Source organism: Lepisosteus platostomus, chromosome 10, assembly GCF_059453375.1.
Source record: "Lepisosteus platostomus isolate fLepPlt1 chromosome 10, fLepPlt1.hap1, whole genome shotgun sequence".
Taxonomy (NCBI): domain Eukaryota; kingdom Metazoa; phylum Chordata; class Actinopteri; order Semionotiformes; family Lepisosteidae; genus Lepisosteus; species Lepisosteus platostomus.
The window spans coordinates 53,437,843-53,458,235 of record NC_142620.1 but is presented as its reverse complement, the minus strand read 5'-3'; the positions used below and the strand labels follow the sequence as shown (position 1 = coordinate 53,458,235).

General features: G+C 40.7%; 1 long non-coding RNA gene across 3 annotated transcripts in view; it reads left to right on the top strand.

The window, feature by feature from the left end:
* The window catches only part of LOC148654054 (uncharacterized), a 55,785-nt gene that overhangs the window by 24,656 nt on the left and 10,736 nt on the right, over window positions 1-20,393 (top strand). The window contains exons 3-4 of one of the 3 annotated variants that reach the window (XR_015924928.1): window positions 5,439-5,525; window positions 6,600-6,693. The exons of 1 other annotated variant lie outside the window; for it this stretch is intronic. This is a non-coding gene — a long non-coding RNA (uncharacterized LOC148654054). The remainder of the gene's footprint in view (window positions 1-5,438; window positions 5,526-6,599; window positions 6,694-20,393) is intronic. One more of the 3 variants, XR_015924926.1, reaches the window with a different exon arrangement.

The window sequence follows — 20,393 nt, the reverse complement described above, 5'->3', positions numbered from 1 at the left end:
AAGTGACGTGCATGACACATAATTTTCAAAATGTGTTGCACGTAACAATCTGCCTAAAGCTGTCACAGATGACAGTCCTGGAATATAATTAATTACCCTTAATATCGGGTTCATTATGTTAACAAATCATGTTATGAAATTTAAACAAGTTAATTTGACCGTGCAAGCATGCCCAGGAACGAAAAAATAAAATTCTTCTAGGGTTTATTTTAAAAAAAGCAAAACACCCGAGCACTTAATATTATTCATTTTTCAGATTTAAGAAGATGTTTTTAATGATTTTTACGGTATCTGTGCTCTTACGGTGAAATGTATAATTACTGAAAATTAAGAATCCCAAACGTGTTTAACGCGTCCAGGTTACCTGAATTGTGTTTCACGTTTGACACGAAAACACTTTAAAAACGAATATACTTGCATCAAAATGTATAAATAAAATAGTCTACGATTAAAAACGTAACCAACCTCAATTTGTTTTTCGTTTTAAAAAATGAAAATAAACTAAAACTGGTTTCACTGTGACGCTTTTTCGTACAGCGCATTTTTTTGTATCGTAAAATAAAATTCATGTTATTAATACAAAGGCGATGAATAAGCGTTATGAAATAAAAACCTCCTTGCTGTTTGATCATTTTAATTCCTGAAACCGTGCTGTGTCGGAACATAAATTGTGTTTTGGATGTAAATAGATGTTGTTCTCGTGTGTCGGTGACTTCAGGCTGTAAGATAGTACAGTACGAACATACCGATTGTGGTCGTTTTTAAACGTGAAGTTAGCTTGCACCTGACAGAGCTGGGTTCACCCCCAACGCATTCCAGACAATTTCTGAAGGTATTATATTAACTACAAACAAATATTTCCGTTTGTCTCTATCTTCGGGCAATGTCAGTGTGCGGTTTCTTTTTAAGAGATGAACCTGTTCGCTTGTCATATCTGACAGTTACATGCAGCAGCCAACACTGAGGAGTGTATTAAGAGCGGTGTTGATCTGTCACTACCTACCCCCGGTTCCATACAGCTATTAAAACTTAAAACTTAAAAAAGGGAGATGTTTTTTTTTTTTTTCAGGTGGTGGCAAACAAAAACAAAACAAAGTCGTGGCATCTTAAATCTTTTTAATCTTTCATTGAAGTCGTAGAGACAGTAATGTCTTAAACGTAAGACGCTGTCCACAATTAATATTTCTGAGCGCGGAATTTAAATTTGTTCTCTCCTCACGTTCTCGCCATTCTCCTACTTTATAAATGTATTAAAAATTCGTTTTTAGTTTACCAGTATTTATTTTTATTTATTTTTTTGGGAGGGGTAAACTCTTACTTTGAAACTTTTATTTGAATGATGGAAAGATGGTTCTGACGGAATGGAGAAATCTATATCCAGGGAGCAAGCTCCTACCTGAAAGAGCATTAGTGGAGACAAACATCTTCTGTTTACATAATTTATCCCCAAATTCTACTGTGTGAGCTTTCATCATTTTGCGGTACCCAGTGTAATCTAAATTTGAAAACGTAGGAGCGCAATTATTGATGTATATTGTCTTTCAGTTTTATCTCAAGAGTATCTTTGGGAATACGACAAGTAGCGTCGCTCTGAAGGAGTCCTCAGGAGTAGCGAAGCTCTAAGAACCCAGAGTATTTAAGCCATTTTAGGAGAAAATTCCGTCTTTAAAAAGCTCTCGATTTTGGTAGTTACTGAACTTCACATCCTGCGTACCTTGATAATACCAGCGGACCTGGGCTCTTAAATGTCAAAATCCATTACACAATGCACACGTATGTCTTTTTTCCCTGAAATAACAGGTGAAATTGGGAGAGAAAAAAAACCTTATTCTTGACTTTAGAATTTAGTAAAACGTGATTCTCTCAACCAATGTTTACCAAACAACTGTCGAATATCAGTTTGCGAAGTAAGACATACGAGGCCTATATTCATGAATACTATTTCCCGTAACCTAAGGAGGTCACAGCGAAGCGAAGAGCAACCCAGTCTTTGACAGAAGACTTCCATTCTGCTGTTTAGGAACAACAAATGTCGCATATACTTTATGTAATATTCTTTTTTCCCATAATAATAAAGCCAACATTAAAGGAAAACGAATAAAGAAAACGGGGCGCTTCGCACGATGCTTAAAATTGTGCCCGGGCACAGACGCGCTGAACACGGTGCCCGACGAGCTCCGGTAAGCGCGTTATTTCACAAAGCAGGGCTTGTGGGCGACCGGCGTGAATCACCGCGCCTGTCCTCTGCAGGGTGAGGTACACATCGACCAGATGTGTTCACAAAAATATCACAAGCAAACTGCGTTCCTGAACATTGGTTTCTAGTGCTGAGGGAACAAGTATTCTAAGAATCAAATATTTAATTTAAGAGGTGTTAAATTGCTGCTGACCTTTTGGAGACAACAATAACTGTATAAAACATGTAAGAAAACCATCACACGTCGTGCAGTAAAGATACTTATTTTTCCGAATATTTGTTTTTACCGCATACTGACGTGTGCATAATCTGAACGTTGCCGGCGCTCGCTATAGCTTGATTAATTCACGACTTGAAATCCCGATCATTGACACTGGTAAATAGTCGTACCTCTGTGCTGCTCGGGAATGTTATATTGATTTCTCAGAGTTTATTCAGATGCCCAGCCTGCAGAACCATCCCAACCCCTTCGGCTTTGGCACAGTTAATTGACTAGGAGCCTTATTACAGAAGTATCGAGAACGCTTAAGTAAACAATAATTCGGGTGCTCTAATCATAAAGCAGATCAGAAAGAAAAAAAACAATTATTTTATCTTTGTATCTGTAAGCAATAATACATTTCACCCTGTTATTGACATTTGAAAGCACGAAAGTGGAGAAAAAACGATATATACTGTAACAATACTGGCAGAAAAAGAATAGAATATCCGTATAGTATCGCAAGTTTCTATTTTGTAGTCAATGCAAAAAATATTCGGCATAAGGAGCTGTACAGCCTATAAGATGCAGCTGTCTTGTTTTGTCAGGTGTAACGCAAATGTAAATTTTAAAATGCGATTATTATGTAAAGTCAACAAAAATAAGGCTACCGATTTTTACCATATCGGGCTGAAAAGATGTTGTTTTAACTTTACCCCCCAAATGATTTAAAACAAATGAAGTTTCTTTTCGTTGCAGTGGTATTTAGTTGTGGTTTTGCAGCGGGGTGCGGTCGTATCAATGCTCAAACAGCACAGCTGTGGTGTAAGAGGTTGACCACGTTCGAGTCAGAGGAGGATCCGGTAGTACAGGCCTCTGTAAAGGCATGACGGTGCTACAGCTGGAAGATCTGGGACCAGCCCAGAGTTCTCCTCGCTGACAAGCAGCAGTCATTTAAAATCGTCGAAAACCACATTCTGTTCGAAGACGTAAAACATGTATGTATCATAATCCGCAAACAATGACACAACGTCATTTATTGACAGTGAATTCTGCGCTTCTGTTTTTAAGACAGTTTTTGTTGCGTTCCTGTTTGTCAACATTAGCTATAACGATGCAGGGATTCTACAAGGACACCTCCTGAGTTTAGGGATGCAATTCTGTGTCTGTTGAAAATGAAATAATCTCAGAATTCCCATGTTATCATATTTCTCAAACTCCGAAAAAAACTCGAAGGAAACGGGACTTCCGGAGCAGCACTTAGCGTTTTACAACGATTACAATTGAAGACGTATATCGAAGGGTTTGGTACGTCCCTTCCGCATCAGAACTCTTTCCTCAAACTGTCTGACAGATTCAGATCCAGCCCAAGTTCCGTCCATTTATTGCATTAATTTTGTTGGCTTTTGGTTTTGATAAAATTGGTTTATTATTATTGTTGTTGTTGTTGTTGTTGTTGTTGTTGTTATAATTTATTACTAATAACGTTTTTCAGACTCGTTATTTCTTAACCACATTCTGTTTGGTCCAGGCTGGAGAGAGATGTCAGAACATAAGAAAGATTGTTGATTGAAACAGCTGAAGGGAAATTTGGGGGTTGATGCTTGTCGATGGACCCGGCTGCCAGTTTCACAGATACGTGCAGCCGTCAGTCTGAAGGCAAGAGTGAGAAGTACTTCACGGCTTACGCACCGCCGTCAGTTAGGACGCTGTTGTTTAGTGTGGAGCCCCCCCACACCTCTCTCACCTAAAACAGCATGAGCTCATTTCAGCGCCATTCGGCAGTTTAGCTGGTTAGTAGGGTTTGTTTCTTGTCAGTACATCATTACAGCTGGTAATTGGACAATATCCCCTGATACCAATAAAGACAAACAGCTGCACTTATGTTTAGAAAACACATCACTACAGTACGTCTTGGAGTGAAATACAGACCTAAATGAACTCATTAACGATACACATCCATCTCTTGTATTTTTTTCGAGGGGTGCTTTCAAAGTTGTCATTGTTGGCAGTGCATACTGTAGCTCTTCCAAGGTCCTGAGAACTGATTCAGGTCTAGAGCGACTGGAGACGTCCGGAACGACTGTCCATAAACAGACCGTGAATGTTGAATTTTTGTTTATTATCCACTGTTGCAATAAAAGTCTTTTGAATGCATTGGAAAAAAAAATAGGCTCATAGTAAAAAATCTCGCCCAAGTCCGTAACAAAATGGAGAATGGTGAATGCAATCCTATTACACAGCTCCTTCTATTCTCAATCAAAGTCCTGCTTTTTCAGAATTACTTTTAAGTATGTGACTGGCTGCTTTTCTTAAACTACAGTATTGCCTGCAGTGGCTGATCACACCGCTTGTGGAGCGTAGCTGTTATGTACGGTGAGGAGAAACGGGCAGAAAGAGGCTCGGGTCTGTTCATGGGTGGGGCTCAGTGACTGGAGGGCTGTGTGAGCTGAGCTCCCTTGTGGCAGTCAGGTGATGGTGGGGGGGAGCAGGAGTGAATGAGGTGTCTGGGCAGCCTGGAAGAGGCTCACGTTGCAGGGTGACAAGACCAACATGTTCTCTACCACACAAACTAGAATCAGTTCTTATTTCTCCAGGCATCTCCGCATTATCCCTATAGAATCCACGAATCCACCCTGTGTCTCTGTATCTGCCAAACAGAATTAGACGTGTATTTAGATGGTCCTGACTCCCAGCATTGTGAAAGGTCAAAAACTGATTGCCATTCAATTCAAGTGACTGCAAGGTCTTACAGGACAGCGTAACGTTGGAACGCTTAAACATTGTGCGCAGCGTGAAAGCTTCCTGGAAATGTGAATTAATTTTTTACACTGCGGTTCCAAGACGACCTGCCTGTCTGCCTAAAAGAAAAATGAAACCGCAAAAGTGTGACTCGATCATCTTTATCGGCAGCCACAGGACTAATAAAAAGATGTTAGCACGTTTAGCACCTCCAGTCCAGTTTCGCCCTGACTGGGGCACCTCGGTGCAGGGCCGCCGTGTGTCAGCTGAGCTCTGCTGCTTTCTTCACTTTCCCTCCAGCTGACAGCTCAGTCCCGCACCTAGACTGAAGACACCGGGGTATCACAGAACACAGACGTCAAGGTCTTGACCCTTAAGTAGGCCCAGGTGAGCTAAAGGAAGACAACAGTGGCATCATTGTTTAAACATAATACTAAAAAAACATTTGAATCACAAAAGATACATCCATCATAGTTTGCTATTAGTGTCGTACAGAAACAATTAGTCATATCTTTTCGTCACTGCAGGTTGGAGTCACCCTGACTAGGGACAAACTGCAACAAGGGCTCAGTCCAGACAGGTCTGCAAGAGTTAAAGCTTTTGACAGCTCAAAAGGAATCAAGTTTTTAAAACTTTTGTTGTTTTTTTACAATTTGGCCACAACAATTATCAGTATGTCTATGCAGGGTACTAATTACAATCAGCCCATCTGCCTCTAAAATGTCTGCTGTTTTAGGCAGCTATCTGCTACATTCAGCTCTTTAACATTTTGTCTGAACTGAACTTCTTCATCATCACTGAAGACATGTCTGTCACTAGCTAACCAGTATACGTGTGATCTATATCATCTTTTCACAAAGTTGCAAATTCATCAGGATCGTTACAGTAAAACTCTTCCTGTTGTTTTTATGTTGGAATAACATTTAAATATGCTGGAGCAGTATGGTTGCTATTTAGTTTAATTGATTAAATTACGTTTCTTTGTAATTGAACCTAATGGAGAGAACCATCATTTTCTAACACTCGAATAAACTCTTTTTTGACAAAGACAGTTTGAGCCGTCACTCAGGCACTGCACAGAAAAACTGCTGCTGGACTGGGAACAACCCCGTTTTCCCAAAACACAGGGGAAAGTGATTGATCTCTCATCAGATGAGATAGCTTTAAAATAAAAAGACTTTTTCACCTCTTGAATGCATCGGATTCCACCTTATGCTTTTCACGACGCTGAGGCCTGTTTGTTGATTTTAACGTCCGCCTACAGGAAGATGCTCCCACTTAAAGTGTGAAACATCTCCTTTCCTCCGACACATACCACTTCTCTTGATTCTGCCCCCTCCTCACTTTTTGTCCTAAGAGGGCAATTAAGGAAACAAGTGGTTTCCCAAGATTAGCTGACTGGCAGCTTTGCATGCTAATGTAATGCCAAGTGGTTACAAATAGTATGCTCTCTAATTACAGGCACTGTTTTCAATCAGAGATCGCCTGTTTTCCCGGGATTAGACCCCTGTGGCTGGAAAACAACCTGACTGAGGCAAAATACACCGTCACACATGTATGTATTCAGACACTTTTATCATTTCCCCTCTGCTGCTGTAAGCCCTTTAGTTCATCAGGGCTGCCCTCTGCAATCCAGTAAAGAGGTTCACTAGTGTAGCTTGTAACGCGTTTATAAAAACAATTAGCCTTCATTACCAGCGAGGGTGAGTTTATGAGACAGCAGAATTTTACTGGGTTCACTCGGTAAATGTGGAATAGTTTCCTTTACTAATGTTTTCATTTCCCAGCGAAGGGGAATACAAGTTCTACTAACAGATATTTAAGTACATGTACACATATAAGGTACAGAACAAAAACAGAAGCATCCCATACTTCAGATGCCTATAGATGTATTACATAAATATTCGTAGAAAAATACAAACTAGAAAGCATAGTGCACACATCTGTAGTCATTTATCTACAGTGTTGTGTAGGACACCTGTATGGAACTCTACATACACCATAATCCAAGAGTTTCTGAGATTATTTGTTTTATTATATTAAAAAGGTTTAAAAGTCATCCGTGTAGGTACACATTACACCGGAAATAAATGCTTTGATCCATGAATGATCAATATCAAACAAGTTTTTACAAAGAAAAAAACATCGGAATTAAATAACTGAAAAGCTGGTGAATTGCTGAGTGATTTTAGCACTTGACTGACAGCAGAGAGATAGGAATAATCTGATGTAGCTTTTCAACAACATTCAGTTATTTCTTTTTTAAAAGTCCATTAAATACTCAGAGGATGGAAACAATCCTTACATTTTCATTCACTGTTTCCTCTTACTGTTTTCTGTTCAAGCTAGAATGAGCATGAGATTTTAATGAACAAAAATACAACATTATCCGAAGATTAAAATCTGTGCAGAAGAATGTTTGTAATTTTTCTATGGGCATATTCAGCAGTACCTGATCCCAAAAATAAGCCGCCAGGTCATAGACTGCCCTATAGATTCAGAGTCAGGCTGTGGGAGATGCATGTATGGATATGAGGTAGGAAGCAATATTATTAAAAACCTGTTTTCACTTTCACTTTGGAAACTGCCAGAAGCCGGTCGATGTTCACTGTCCTTATAGGCCACAGTTAGTTTTTTAGGCAGACTCTGCTTCGATTGGAGGCGGTGGGATATAGCAGCATGACAAAGGATTGATTTCTAGGGTCACTCTGGTTCACTTGCCAGGACACGGACACAGGGCACACTCTGTGGCCTTCCCTGACCTTTACCGGATTAGTCCCTGATGGAGTAGTGTTAGTGGATCAATGTGAGGGCGAGATATCACAGCACACATCGCACCTACCCTTTAAAGCAGAATTAGATGCAAAACATCAACTTACACCCATTGTAAAAGTTCTGTTTCTTTTCCTCGGACTGTTTTGAAGCTTGTGCCCTCGAAAGCAACATGCTGATGAACACCCCAGTTCTCTTGTGTTTATAAGCACATGTAGTTTGCATATATTCTGGGTGCCTAACACTAGGGCACTTTTTTAAAAGACTCATGCCTTTTTCAAACAGCTTCTGTTCCGTCTTAAGAGGGTAGCTAAGTTCATTAGTGTGACATTTCACTAAATGCTGCACATAGAATGAAAGCCCTGTATTTCCACGCGCTGGAGTGAATTAGGAATAAAAATAAACATCATGTACATGTAGCGCAACATTTAACAGCATCACATCTTCTCTGATCAGTCATTAATTAAGTGAGGTTTGCTGTGTCTGTGCAAACAGAAGGAATGGAGCAGCTTTTGTGAGTCCTGAGAGCTCCAGAGACAGCAGAACCAGGCGTCCAACACATGCATCATGTGAGGCAACTGATTTTCTGCTGCCGCATTTTAGGCAGCAGAACAGTTGTTTTTAGAAAATAGGTTTATAATTCTTTTTTTTTTTAAAGTAAAAGAAGTTCCAAATCTTTGAATTCCTAGTCTTAACAGACGCGGTGTAATCCACTTAAGAAGAGAACATGCAAGGATTATAACAAAGTGTAATAAAATAATAATACACTTTTCTTTTGACTTCATCTTCTCATTAGAGACTTGGGGAAAAGCGGCAGAAGCTGTTTCAGGACCTTAAGGACAGACTCTGACTATAAACAGACACACAATGAGATGTTATTAGCTGCGTGAGGAGTTCCTTGTCAGGGCCAAAGGCGCCTTCTCGGGAGAGTGAAACAAATTGAAAAGCTCCTTATGTTTTCTTCCTCCAATATAAATGGATTCTGTAGTTTTTCATCCTCTGCCCTGTGTTTACGCAGGGGGATTTTACACTTGAGAGGAACAGCGTCCCTTTTTCTCCCGTGCTGTATGACGGTCGAGGCCCATCTCCGGCGCACCGTGGCTGTGCTCGGGCCCCGAGACTCTCCTTCAGCCTGTGCGGAGCCATCAGATTGTTAGAAAAGTAAATCGGGGAGACGGAGCACTAACGCACTCGGCCGTGACTTGTTCAGAAGAGAAAAGAAACTCATTGGATTCCCATGGAAAATGAGCTGTCCACACTCGCTAGTTTAATCTTTATTTTTGTTGGAGTGTGAGAGAGACAGGATTTTAACACCATGCGAACAACGCCAGAGTCGCAGACTTCACGCCATCTGTCTCCCCCGCGGTCCTCAGCTTGCCAAATTTATCAGGATTTTTTTAAAATCTTTATTCATGTTTGTAAGTATTTTGAGGGAGTTGCATTAGGATATTTCTCTTCTGTCCTTTAGCTGAAGTAAAATTTATTTCCTCAACTTAAAATATATTTAACCCTTCTTAACTTAACGCACCGCCAATTATCCATTCAGCACATTAATAGTAGAATAAAATTAATTGTATCCAGATAATTGACCCATAGCTTATCATCCAGTCTATCACAATAATTAGAAAAGACAAGCACTGTAGGGCTGATACATGGGTCTGAGTGAAAGAGATAAGCATATTTTGTAGATACGCAAAGACGATACAAAAATGAGTTACTCTAAACACAGTGTGGTTACGGGTCAAGTAAAGTGTCCTGTGACTCAGCACATCTTAATTAAATGATGACAATTAGAACAGAAAGCTTCTCTAAGATGTGTTGATCTATATAAATGATGTACAGTACTAGCACACAGTAACATATAACATACAGACATTGCATGAAGGCTGGTAGTTGTTTATGACGTTCATTAGTAAAAGTAAATAATGCAAACCTTTCATGTAATAAGTCATGCATTAAGCATTTACTAGTGCAAAGAGTCTTTCAGTAATGATGTCATAATATACCCCTATATAACGTACTGCCAACGTTTGCATGAGGTACAACAAACCCCCAATCATACTGTAAAGGAGGAAAGTAGAAGAAAATAGAGGGATAAGACTGTTCGCTGTGTCTCGACTTTGAATCCATATCTGGTTTCACTGGAATTTGTTCTTCCCCGACACCTTCTGAGATCATAAGAAGTAAAAGGCGGCTATTTGCCCCATCTTCTTTGGTTGCTGGTAGTTTACCGATGCAAGAAATTCCGGGACTCCACATAAAGGCTCAATGTTTTTTTCTGCCTTGAAGATTGCCACCCTGCTTAGAAATGAGCTATAGCACTGAGCTACGGCATTCGTGCATATTTCCCTTTTGTATCGTAATAACTGCCACTGTTACTCTGCACTTTCATAGTGACCCATTTATAACGTGACTCTGTCTAACGTGTGCTCAGACTTTAATGCTTTTTACTTATAAAAGTTAAATCCTATGAAAAATATTGAAATATACAGTAGGTGCTGAGCACTGTTTTTAAAAACAGCCCTTTTAAAATGTGATTCAGTGTCTGGCTGTGGTAAGCTCTCCATAGAGCCAGATACTGGGATCTTTAAATGTTTTATTAGAGAGAGATTAAGGGACTGGATTGTGTTTGGAAACAAGAAAGAGCAAAGGGATCTCTGTGTCTTAACACTTGCAGAATTTCCGATAATGCGCCGGTTTTCTCAATACAGACCCCTGAACGCAAACAGACATCAGATGTGCTTCAACCTTGATTTACTTACAGAAGCTGATCCTGTCTGAAGCAATGCTGTCCTCCAGACCAAAACAGCATCATAACTCTTTAATAATTTCACCTTCAAGTAGCAAAGTTTTTTCTTTGGACAATGCATCTTATCCTCACTGAATTTAGCCAGAATTCTCCCAAATCCTAACAAATTCATTCATCTGTAATTATTACTTACCTCCACTCAGTCATGATAAAGCATTTCCACTTAGGCACAAAATAAACAAAAAGAGTGAATTAATACATAATCATTCCCTCTATTAGAAAAAACTAAATGATAATGAGTATCCCTTAAGCATCTCATTGTGAGACTTGTATTTATATTTTTCTAAATTAATTGAAACAGAAGGGGAATATAAATATCACCCTTGAGCTGGATTTGGAGAAGGTGATGACTTCTTCATCGGGTCCACTGTTGACCCACATTGTTCCTATGGGGCTGAACCTTTGACACAAGCAGGGGAAACAGCTGATGTGGCTGGTGAGAGGGATCACATGTCACTCTGTTCTTCCACCATGGTCATGGTCATCCCACGGGGAGGCTGTTCAGAGCACATGACCCCACTGGTGTGCAGGGTGATAGGGACTAAGGCAGGGGGCCTTTGATGCTGTCCTGGCTAGTCTTCTCTTATGGATTGGGCCCATTGATTATACAGGAGATCTGAGAGAGCAGGGACAGCACCTAAACGCTTTGTACGACCAGGTCTCAGCTTTGAAAGGAAACATGTTTCCCTGGTGGTCAGATTCTTGCTCCTCAGTGAGAATGAAGACAGCTGTTATAAAAGTGTTGCGCTGTGCAGGATGAGATAAACCACCGCTTCCTCTACTGCTGAAACTTTTTTAAGGAAAGCGTGAGTAAAACATGTCAGAAGCATTCACATGGGTACTCCAGGAACTGCACACGGTTGGCCTTCAATTTTGTATCCAAAATACAAAACAAGAAATAAAACATTCACATACGAGGCAATGATAAATAGAAGATATCAGCTTTTAGAAATTTCGAAATCATGAAAAATATTCGGCAGTACCAGAATATATTAGAAAGGGAGGAGACCAATAACCATCCCTGCTGTAAAATACATTGTGCACAATCTGAATTGTGTGGAGTGCCACATTTACAACTGCCCCCCACAGCCCCCGTCACAAGATTAACAAGACATTGAAAGATCACAAGCATCTTTAAGACATCTTTTGTACGGGTGAACTGCTTTGAACACATCTCTAGTGTTAGTAGGATGAATAGTTTATTTTATTTTACCTGATTCACGTGTCATGCTCAGGCCACAGGTTGCCCGTCTCTAAGCTACACAATGCAACACGACACACTGCAACTGCAGCACCTAGCGGACATTTCTTACTGAGGCTTCCGATTGCTGAAGTCACCACTGGATTAGGGACGGGCTGGGGGCTGCTCGCTCACGTAGGAGTAAACCCGTCTGGAGTCAGAAGCAACGTTCGGCTTGTGTTTCTTTTCCGAGTGTCGAAATCTCAATCGGACACCAGGAGAGACGGCAAATACCACTGGGGCTGACAGTTTCGGTGTCCCAGGGCCCTTGCAGTGGCTGCTTCTGAACAGTAAGAAGGCTGACACTGTAGCCAGGCAGGAAACTAAACCGATATGTCAGCCGCTACAATGGACAAAACTGGAACAAAATTCAAACCTATGGGTAACGCAAGGGCTGCTTGTTCATTATTTCAATCACAAATACGTGAAGCTTAGCCCACGCATGTGAAGGGCTTTATGTCATACCAGCAACAGGCATAGAAACTAAAACATACAAGTCGGTGTGCAATTAGGGAAGAATCTGTAAGTGGGCTTAAAAGGCATAAATCCTTTAATCACCTTTCCTGCCTGGCAAAATTAATCCCCAATGACTCTGGTATGTTAAATGTATTTTGTGTACTGAAGATTATTTTGGGGAACTGAAGCTGACTTTTTGAATTTGACATTTCTGAAGAATTCTGTGAGCCAGCATTTTGTTGCATGTGCCTGGGTTTTCTTCACACCATTAATGATGAACTACATTTTCTGCTGACCTGGCTCAATGCACGCTTTTATGGTGCTCCACCCAAACAGAGACATACCTTCAACTAAACTCAGTTACGTTAAGACCTTTCCCGCCTGTGCCAGAGTTAATCCAGGACGTGCATTGTCCATGCATTTAATCCGGGTACCTTCTGTGCCACACAGAATGTCCATTGTGCACATATGGGCCACAGGGAGGGGCGTTTTCCTGACATATGGTCTGTTTTAGATGTTGATGTGAAGAACGACTGTCAGTTCACAATAGATTTCAATGAAGATTAATCTGATTTGAAAACCAAGTGAATCTTTTAGGTCATAGTCTCTCTGGTGCTTCTTACCTGGACCACCCTTCTTCTTAATTACAGGAGCTCGTTCTTCATTTCTTTTCCAATCGCAGAAGGCAGCACATGATGGCAGGTGCATCAGGGCAGAAAAAAAACATGGTTACAAGTGTTAAGCATTACAGACAAAGTAGGCACATCAAAATTACAGGATTGAGGTTATCACATGTGAAAGTAGCACACTATGGTTCAAAGTGTCCAACCTAGGGCATGTTACAGTGTCACACCTGAAGAAGGCTCCACAGCCTAAATGTTTTTTTCTCTTATGTTTCTTTTTACTTCTCCCCCCTGGAATTAACTTCTGCTCTTGCCATGCTTGGGTGTCGTTTTCTGGTTAGAAATGTGTTGTGTTGTGCAGAATGGATTTGTGGAAGAACAAAGATAGCGGGCTGTTCTTGCAGCCAATATTCTAAAACCGTGACCTTGCAAGCCCTTCAAAGCCTTCAGGAGCAGGGACTGTCAGTGCTCATTGGTGGGAGGTTTATGATCAAACAAGGAAACAAGCTGTACAGCAAAAGTGCAAACTCTAATGCAGTGTATCAGCATTCTGGGAACATGATTCCACACTGTGAAATAATCCAATTGAATACAAACGTAGAGTACTTGTTTATCTACCTCATTTATGTGCACATGCATGTAAATGTCATGAAAGTCTACCAGATTTGATAAGTGCTTAACATATCACCAGTCCAGGCCACATTTTCTACATAGAAAAAACAGAAGCAGGCTGACCTGTACTGGCTGCTTTTCTATTTCCAGCTTGGTTCCCTGGATATCAGTGAATTTCTACAAGCACAACTTCCTCACGTTAACCATTATTTATTTTATAGATGTATTTGACATCCAGAATCCATTATCAGGTCATTTTTAATGATGTCTTTCTACTGGTTCTCAGTGTCCAAGAGATTGTTTGGCAATGTGCTCTACCAGAGGTATGGAATGCAGAGACCATTTGGTAAAATGTCTGTTGAATGTTTTTGTAGGAGTACAAAGATGCTGATCAGTCTGGAAACAAAACAGGAGAGGAAAACAAGTATCTTTATTCACTTCAAATTTTGGGAAGCATGTAGTTTCTATTCTGAGAAAGATCAGATTAAATTTGCACTGGAGCAAAATGCTTTGAAAGTGGACTTCCTGGTGCAAGCCTGTCCTGAAATGGAGGACTTTGTGCTCTGGCGGATTTAAAGGCCATTTGAGTGTTGAAAGTCGGACCCTGAAAAGAAAGAGAGCGTGGTGTGATGGAAGAAGGGAGTCTTCCATCTTGTGTCTGTCCATCTGAAAGGAGACCAGCGAGCCTCCCTTTGACGGGCATCAGAAGAACGTTCCCATGTTGGAAAGTGAGATTTTCCAAGCCATGACCATTGTGAGTCTTGTTCCGTTAGATCTAGTGCAAAAGAGGAAAGAAAAGCTTTTGAGTTACCCATGCCTGCTCTTACAGCAGTTTGGCGTCAGTGCATTATGCATTGATATTCTTAACTTACCAGCACTTCTTATTTCAAAATCCTGAAAAGGTAATTATTTGCTCTTCAGATGAAAGTCAATATCCTTTAGAGAGCGAGCCTTTTCAAAATTCCAGGTGCACTTTAGAAATACTGCGCTTTAACGAGCTGAGTCAAACGAGCAGCTAGAGAAGAGCTGCTTTTCCACGTTGCACCACTCTACACAAAAACAATTGAATTACGAGACATTTTTTGAATTGCACTTTTTTGCCATTCCACAAAAAAAATCATTTTATTGAATTGATGTATGAATGGGAAGAGTGAAGGAGCAAACTACTATAAAATATGTGGATAGAAAAATACATGTTCCAGGCATTAACATTCCAATATAAACACACGAGGGGGGGGCACGTTTTCCAAAGTGATACAACTGCTGCTAAATATACATGAAAACACACTCCCACCTATCAGTTTGGAAACGACAAATGATCTACAGAAGGACTGGGGGTGGGAACTGGTTTTTCCCTCATTGACACCCTTGAGTAACTAAAAATCCTGGGATCCCTGAACAGATTTTCTGTCTTAAAAATAAAATCTGCAATACCAAACATTGGAGACAGACACTTAAAAAGCATAATTGAACCCCAATGAAAAAAAAAAACAAACGAGAATGACAATCCACACCCCCAATCCTTCTGTACAACATTCACTTTTTCCAAACAGTTTAGGCGGTGCGTGGTTACGTGCGCACACACACACACATACACACACTTTACATACAGTATGTGGTTTATCTGCACGACCTGGGAGGGCAGGGTTTCACTGCATTGAAAATGGAAAAAGAAATCTGGGAAGCTTCCTCATCCGTCACGTGGCTGTTCGGAATTGATGTTACGGACACATAGTAGCAATTACACGTGACATAAATCGAGTATTAAGCACAGTAAGTGTTTCTCAGTGACCTTTAACCTTGTCATCTCACATATGTCCTGGAGAGCCCAGGCCCCTACTGTTCAAGGCTGCATTGTCATTCATGTGAGAAAATAAACTACATTTGACCTGTAATGTTGTAGGGCTAGGGCGTACATGACAAGTGTTATCTGGGTCACTCATTATTAATTTCATGTAGCTGAGGGAAAGGGGACACTTCATTCTCATTTGGGATTTGTGACACCTACATGTCTTGCAAACATCCGCTAAGATCGCTAACACTCAATAACACCACAATAAGCAATAGACTGTCCTTTATAAACCACTTTTAAAATATTTGCTTTAAAGGGTGGAGATCATGTCTCCATTCTGAGGTTAAATTAATTAAATCAAAGATCTTCAGTTACTGTCTTTAATATGAAGAGGCACATTAATCATAGTTCTGTGCCTTGGTGACAACAATCTGCCCAAGGAATTAGCTCATTAAATTAATATATATATATAGTTTATTATAATGGAAAGTTATATTGTCAAAAACACCATTCCAAGGATAATTTGTCAGAAACTGACAAAGATTACTTCAGATTTACAAAAACTCTGTCACTCAATTTTATGGTTTAAGGCCACAAATTAGTGAGGATTTCAACACTTAATGTAGATAGGAATAAATTATCCTTCTAATGAAGCGTACAGACGTTATATCTTTAGCCTCAGTGAAACCCTGATTTTCTTAGGCTTCTGTCACAAGTTCCTAGCTTGGTGTGTGTGTGTCGATTGCATTTCGGATTATGAATGGGGGTTAGGGCCTATTTCTCTGAGTGAGTGACCTCTAAAATCTATTGAGGGTCTGTTATTTGTCTCAAAACTGCAGGCGTCCCCAGTTACTTAGGAGGTAAGTAGTTTCCACTCTATCAAAAGACGCGCAGCGTAACTTTCATGGAGGGGGAGTAGTCGAGTTCGGCATCAGCCTGTAGAGTTATGAATGAGATTTATTTCATACTTTCTATTCTGAGGAAAGGAGAGGCGTCTAAAAGCATTTATATACGTGTACGGTGAACATTGTCAGATCACCAGACATATTTCCAAACAGATCGCTCTCTCTCTCTCTCTTAGCAAACCGTCTTTCAGATATGAAATACACGGACGTCACAGATGATTTATTAATGCCATTTTGTTCACATCTCCTGTACAAAAACCAACAATATGAAACTCAAGCCGCCGTCAAAAACTGTAACGATTTCAATAAACCGTTTTTCCATGGTTGATAACGTGGAGTGGTCGATGCTCTGGACAGATGAAGATTTGGCTGTTTCGAATCGTTTTTTTGGGGGGGGAGAAGAAGAAAAAAAATGAAAGGCAAATGGCAATAGTGCCCAGTCAGCTATTTTTCCAGTCCGAGATCAAAGGCGCCGCCTGACCGCCTCTCCGCGGGAAACTCGAAATGTGCCCTGCCTTTGTTTGCAGTTGCTAGGCGACAGCAGACTGCTGAAAGTACTCGCAGTGCCAGATCAAAAACATTTTCAATATAAATTTTTAAGAATGCCGTGTATCTGCGTCCTGTATCTGCAGTTAACTGACTGCATTCTTAAACAGGTCCAGGCCCGGCGATGGCCGATTCCCGATGTCCCTCTGTCTGCCTGGGGCAGACAGGAAGATGCATTTTCCTCTGTCTCCCATGGTACCGCATTGGGTCGTCTGAAATAAACCCCACTCAGACTAACTTCAGATGTCTGATTGACCAATTCAACCAGTTCGTCGAATCCTAATTCCTGTGTTCGCCAGCTCTATGCTAAATGAAATCTATAAAGACGTCACCCAAGAGTTTGTTCTGCGTGCGCATTATAAATTATTATAAAGAACGCAGAGCACAATAGAAAGAACAACATATGAATACGGTTTCATCGAAACCAACTATTCAAACTTCTTTTGGTGGCCCAAACTTCACTGAATTGTAGCAGACGATTACATTCACGTATTTATAACCCAGTTAAAATGGATAATTAGGATATCATTCAAACAAGCGCGAGTTTGAGGCCTGTAGTACAACTTTAAAATGATGTACAGTACATCAGAATACAAGTCGGAGAAGCTGAAAGTCATGGATCATAAATATCATCTAAGCCCTTAAGCTCAGTGATTTTGATAAGTAAAACAGAAACTGCGGTATGAAAGACTTTTAGCTACAAGATGTTGGAGAAAAATCAAAGAACTGACACGAGAGGGTGGTGACTGCGAGATAGTGACATCAAAGCGCACTTCACATTTCACCTAAAAATAGACCCCAAGTGAGCAAAATTAAAAATGGGATTTATTTCTCATTCCACCTCCGTCCTAATTGTTGTTTTTCATTCACACGCCAATCGGGTCTTCTCCTCTTCCCAGTTCATGTCAGACGAAAGTCATGTTTAATCCCACGGAATAAAAAAAAACACCTTTGTAGAAATAAAATTAAAAATCAAAGTGCTAATGTTGATGAAGGTTTGCAGCTTTTTCGGACAAGGCCTGGAACGGTCTCTGCTCCTCGCGATTAAGTACACCGCCGAGTGCACAGTTTTGATGGTCCAGATGCCCACTTCATAGGAAAGAGCTGCCTACAGTAAGAGCTGATTTTTAGTGGACACCGAGCGAGTTGCGACAAATACGTTTCAGAATCACCTTTATCGTCCAATGGCGTCATTTGCATAATGCTTATGCGTAACTTTCACAATTACTTAAAAAACGTGACAGCCAGCCACGAATCCTATTCAATAAGCACGCCTAAAAGCAGTGGAAGCCTACAGTCTTAAGATAACAAGAGATCTATCCATGACATTCAAGTACGCAGACACGGAATTTCACAGACTAGATCTGTACAGGGCTCTGGCGGTTTGTGATGTCACCGCGCGGGTCGGGTGTTGATTTTACTCGCGGGCTGGGTGTTAGTTGGGTGGGAGTGTATGAGTGGAGGAAACCGTAATGTAACAGTTAAAGTTTGCAGTGGAGCTTGTGCAAGGCTGTGTGCCTGTCGGACATGAGTGAAGAGGGAGGTTGTGTGACCCACGGTATATACTGTACACTCACAGGTTAATCATACGATACTGCAGCAAATTACTTAATACCCATTTGGGGTTAAGGGTATACAGTATAAATGTACATGACGCAGAGATGCCTTATCCTGTCCAAGTAGACCTAAATTAACGCCTGGCACCTAATAGGAAACAGGAAAACTTGAACCCAGCAGCGGTGAGACTCGCAGAGTGAAATGCACTTTTAATCCCGAGAGCTGTGCGCACAGCTCATTTGTTGTAGCGTCACAGTAATCCGTGGCAAATAAATAGCCTGGGTAAATATATTTAATGCTGTCGCATTACACCTTTTACAAATAACTTGGAGCCATTTACACCCGTTTTAACCTAATGGCAGGACTTAACTTTAGATCTGCTCTCTTCACTGACTAAGAAACAGAATACCTGCATGTATCGCAGATAATTAATGTCCATTCGTCATTCATCTGACATTTGGCTGTGATTAAGTCGCTTGGATTTTTAATGCGCTGTACACTTTACGTATATTGAGTGTTAATTTCGTGTTGAAGAGGGCTTCTGCTATTAACGGATTAACTCTTCAAAAGGAGCAAGAAACGCTCTTGTTTTCTGTCTTATATAAACGCAATACCTTCACGCCTTTAGCGTCCCCTCCAGTTCACATCGGGAGTAGTTCACATTGAGAAGACCTATTTCAGTTGGAGAGTGGCTCCTACTCCTAATATAGCCTCGTTGTACTTTAATTCTGGGTCTCTAAATGAGCTCAGGGGTTATATTAACTATCCGGAGTTGAGGTTTTCCTTAAAGCAACAAATAAAACACCCAGTCCCTGAGAGAATGACCTTCGTGTCTGGAGCGATTAAGATTAGAATCGTGCTGCATCTGTCTCGTGTTTTCGAGATCTCGAGCCAACTGGCACACTCCAAGTGTACATTCTCTGTCTTCCGTCTGCTGTGGCGACAACCAGATACCGCATGTTGTGCAAGAATTAAAAAATATACTGTGTCTTATACATTCACGCCAAGGGCTTTCTTCAGCTCCTTCAGCAAACAAATGTCACGCACGATTTGGTCATGAAAATAACAAGAAGCATGACATATATTCTCAACATAGCTGATTTTAATGAACCCAGAAGAGGAAAACTCTGGTCTCTCCCTTTTTTTGTTATAGATCTCTCAATTCTGTCGTTTAAATCGATTTTTTTTTTTTGTCTGACGATGAAATCCTGAAGCATTTAGAGAACAAAATAATGGCGTGGGGTGCTATGAGGTACTGCGGTTTCAATAGAGGCAACTCTATAATGTTTAAATATAAACATCTTTCTGTTTGTTATATTTATGTTTAAAATAATAAGACATCTATCCTGGGCGCTTTAGGATTTAATTTGATATATTTTACTTAATGTGCGTTATTGATCTATTTTTTTATTTAACAGAATACGTGATTAGTACAAAACAGCTTAAAGACGATTTAGTTATCAGACCGAACCGAGACCACAGTAGGGAGACACGACCCACATTGGAATACAGGCTGTGTGCATGAAAGACCGCAGCAGCATCTCCAGATTTAAGAAAAACATGCAAACCAGCCCACCGGCTGGGCATACAATACATTATGTAAGTTTTATGTTAAAGTCCTACTTTAACTTTGTTGAGACGTCTTCTGTGGGAACTTTTATCTTAAATAATGTCATGAATGTAATGAATGAATAATGTCATTCATTGCTGTTCACGTCACAGGCCCTCGTGGGACACTCCCCCGACGGATGGCGTCATCCCGAAGCTCATCAATAGCTCTCCGCAGGCAGGGTGCGGTGACGTCACAAACTCACATTCGCGCTTGCGGCGCGTGCACCACCCGGGGCGTACTCTTCCGCTTAAACCGGCATCCGCAAGTCACACAAGAGCTGAAAGACCCTTCGGCTCAACACCCTCAAGTGACTTTCTCCTGCGCGCAGCTC